The sequence below is a fragment of the Grammomys surdaster genome, unplaced genomic scaffold (assembly GCF_004785775.1).
Source record: "Grammomys surdaster isolate TR1022 unplaced genomic scaffold, NIH_TR_1.0 67, whole genome shotgun sequence".
Lineage (NCBI taxonomy): Eukaryota > Metazoa > Chordata > Mammalia > Rodentia > Muridae > Grammomys > Grammomys surdaster.
The window spans coordinates 18,349,079-18,353,398 of record NW_021604569.1 but is presented as its reverse complement, the minus strand read 5'-3'; the positions used below and the strand labels follow the sequence as shown (position 1 = coordinate 18,353,398).

The 4,320-nt window shown below is 39.2% G+C and overlaps 1 pseudogene; it reads right to left on the bottom strand.

The window, feature by feature from the left end:
- Positions 1-3,570: 3,570 nt before the first annotated feature.
- Positions 3,571-3,988, bottom strand: LOC114630972 (annotated as a pseudogene).
- Positions 3,989-4,320: the final 332 nt, after the last annotated feature.

Here is a 4,320-nt window from a genome sequence, read left to right as displayed (position 1 = left end):
TTTTCTGAACTGAAATTCTGAGAGAACAACCTTAAGGTAGGGACTGCTTCCCTCCAATCATGGTTTCAGAAACTTAGCCTATCAAGGAAGAGAGTGGAGGAACTCTAATCATGACTGCCAGTCTTGCAGACATATGAAGATATCTTCAAAAGGATTAACTAAGATGAATATGACTGGCACTGACATACAGAGGAGGTTCAAAAACAAAAAAGAAGAAAATCAGGAATTCCACCAGCATAAGCCCCACCTTAGCTTCCCAGCACCTAAGGCTAGCAAGGCTGATGAAAGACAGACTAATGACTGAGGCTAGCAAAGCTGCTATATCCTCATTCAGTCACAGCCATCGCTGTGCATGGTCACCGTCAATGGCCACAGCACTATCCCAGCCTTGTAGGACCCTAACAAAGAAACAGCATGACAGTGCAACTCTAAAGCCGTCTTTGTGGCAACTGCCTTCCTCATGAGACCCAGAAACAGTTAAGCAGTATGGTCAAGAGGCAAAACAAAAACCCCTGAGAAAGGACTGAATCCATGAAGAGATATCATGAATCAGACAGTGATTGAGATAACTACATTCAGATCTGAAAACAAATTTATAGCATCAAACACAGTATACCAATTATACTCAATTATGTTTTCCACTGTTAGTGAAGTAGGTATTGGGCTAACACAAATTTGATTATATATATATTTAATTCTGGAAATTTTGCAGTGGAGTCACAGCAAAACTTCTTTCTTTGATATATTAATATTTACACAAACCTGATAAAATGAATGTGAAATGAACTGTTATTGTCACTAAGAAACAAGAACTTCAAGACTCACAATGCTAGAGATTGGCTTGTAATCTACGATTTGCTTATTCCATGGTCCTATTTATCCCTACGCTGGGTCATGCAGATAGTCACACAGTACAACATGATTCAGCCACAGAGTTTGAGGACCAGTCATCTAGTATATCACGATCCATAAAGAGGGTGTCAGTCTCTCTGTACACTAAGATTTAATTACATAGAGAGGGCACCTGTCACCAAGAACACCATGATCCTCCCATAGAAAGAGGGCCTCGGTCACCCAGAACATTACAGCTGGCTCACAGAGGACATGATCCTGCTTTCCTTATGACAGGAAAACCTGCAATAAATAATTGCTGCTAAGTTGCATTTGCAGTGAGCACTGGAAAACAACTTCTAACAGTAGAGTATCTGAACTAGGGACTCATCTTAAGAACGAACACAGTTTGACAGCGGGAAACATGTGCATGTTGAATTAGTAAGAGTACTGAAGACCTATGGTGAATTAATAAGAGTACTGAAGACCTATGTTGAATTAGTAAAAGTATTGAAGACCTAGAGAATAATCAGTGCATTAATAAAGAGCTACAAATAAGATATTAAAACTGCCACAGTAACAATGGGTTACAGAGGGACAAGAAAACTTCTGAGAAACCAACTCTTGTTCTCAGGAAATAGTAGGAGGAAATGTTAGCCTTGGAGGCTCAGGGATTATTGCGGCAGGCATCCTGGCAAGGCAGGAAGGAATTATCAGATATTATGAATATAATCATACTATAATATATATTAGTTGTAAATTATTAATATCTATCCTTTATATAAAATTAATATGTTTTATTTGTTGAAATGGTAAATTTACTTTTACATTTAATTTATATGTTATAAAATAAAATGCATTATATATTTATGACATATGTTTCTTTTAATTAAAAAATACATTTTAACTGTTAAGTAGCAATTATTCAATATAAATAAATATGAATTCTTTATGTGCAGTCATATGACTTCATTCAGATGTAGACCACCTGAATGATCATTGTGCTCTGAGTTTACATCAGTTCCTCCTATTACCTAGGCACATTACAGTGCAGTTCACTATCAGGGCTCTGGTGGTTCTTGTACAAGTAACTCTACTGCACTGTTAGCCATATAAAATACAGAATATGGTCATTTGAAAATAAGAGTGAACAATCATTGCTACTGACTTCTGTGTTTACTATATTTAATGGTTAATAATGATTGTCAACTAAGCTCTCTTAATGTCGTTGGGAAGTGTCTAGATAGATTGATTGAGATGGAAGACCTCCCAAAGGGACACATTATTACTAAGTTAGGCTCCTTGACACAATAACAAAGAGTAATTTGACAAAGCATCATAATTTCTCTGTCTGTGCCTCCTATGTGTGGATGCAGTGACACTTGCTGCCTCTTGGTCTACCTACATTCCTCATGATGCACTCTAGCCTCAAACTGAGAGACAAAATAAGCCTCTCCTTCTTTAAGGTACTTGTCCAAAGTACTTGTGTCACAGCAACAAGAAAAGTAGTCAATACACCATGCTGAACTCTTATTCTCTGCTACAGAATACACCTCTGCTAATGAACATCAGAAACAGTTATCTGAAAGTGGTGGTAGATCCTCAGAGCACCCAGAAGGAGGCCCTGTCATCTCAGGAGGTAGCTCCATGAACACTGCTACTGGAGAACTCCTTCCAGGAGAACAAGATGCAGGGTCAGAAGACAATATCAATTTCTTAACCAAAATTTTGAAACAAAGTAAAAAGCGTAATAGATTGGACAAGAGAAATAGGTTTAGAATAAAATATTAAAAAATGAGGAATTTTTATACCTTACAAATTAGTCAAGAAGTTTTAAAAATTAAATTTCTAAAATAAAAATTGCAGTAAGCTAAATTTAGTTTGTTGCTAAAGAAAAATAAAACTTTAAAAGCGTAATGCAGTATAAGTAAGTCTCTAAGTCTAGAGCCATTCACAGTAATGTGCTGGCCCTTCATCTTCACAGCTCACAGCAGCTTCTAGTCTTGTGAGCTCCATTCATCATTAGCTCCCTGTGCAGGTATGGCATTAAATATTATTTTTCTGCTGTACCATGCCTTTTCTATGTTTAGAAAGACTTATATATGCAAGTATCTTTGCATTAAAGTGAAACACAGTATTCAGTACAGTGGTATGCTGTGCATGTTTATAGTCTGCTTCCAACTATGCCACATGGCCTGGATGGGTCATAAACTATACTGCTCAGGTTTGTGACAGGGAATTCTTTCCTCTTTGCACAAAGCATGCTTCAGTGTGTATCCTTGTCATTAAGTCATGCATGCTCTATTAACATAATAAATGTCAGTAGAGGGCACTGAAGAGACAATGGACAAGAACGTAACTCTCTTCTTGGGTTTGACATGCTTTCTCTGGCTAGCTCTTGTGGTCCCTAGATGACAGCACCATGATTTCCATTCAAGGTCAAATATCTTCACCCAGGTGGCCAATGGTACCAGACAGAGTTTCACTGGCAACCTAATACATGTATTTTAATTTCTCCTCTCTAAGTTTTTATTCCAAGAAATAATTCTTGGCAATTTTCTGCTTTGAACTTATCATAGGCACACTTTCTTTAGCTTCATTCATTTCACACTTAAGTAGGGTATGCTCCATATTTTTTCCTTCCTTGTGGGTAGACAAAGGTGTTCACTTCCCTCTAAATGCCCGACAACTCATTTTTCTTGTCATTGGGATCATGATTTTTTTTTTTTTTTTTTTTTTTTGGTCATAGGGTTTAATGGTCTCAAAGAGAAGTGCAATCGTGGTCAGAGATACGGGCTCCCTGATAGACTCTCCCTTTGGACTTCAATAGAAACGATGTGGTGTCCTGGTACCATGGCCAGACCCAGCACACGGGGCTCCCCCGCAGAAAACGAATCAGAAGGCTTGAGGAACTCTTGCGCAGAGCCCAGGATGACATTACAGTCGTGATCGGTGCACAGGAAGCAGCCGACTAGTGTCCTTCCATCTGTCATACGAATACGCATGGTCTTGTTGAGTAATGCCTCTAGTTGCTGAGGTGCACGCGCTGCTGGTGAGTCCTCCGGCTCCCCATCAGAGTCCCCGGCGCTGGAGCTGCTCTGACGCCAACTGCAACAGCCATTCTCCTCTGTAGCATGGTCGGCCCAGCTCCGGCCATTGGCCCTGGGACCGCCTTTGGGCCTCAAACTTCCTAAGAGCGTTTTGGGGTCGGCGCGTCAGATCTCGCCGGGATCATGATTTTTTAATTATCAATGGTCAGCGATACTTTTCTGATATCCATTTCAGTCCCTTCACACTAAGATCTCTTAAGAATCTCAGTGTTTTGTGGTTATGAGCCAGTTGAGTCAACTGGTTCATAATTTTAATTTAGAAGGAGACTAATTCAAGCCACTAGTGGCCAGTGACTGCTACATTCTCCGCTTGTTTATTAAATCATGCCCTTTCTTAACAAACAACTGACATTAGGGAATGAGTCAATTATATATTTCT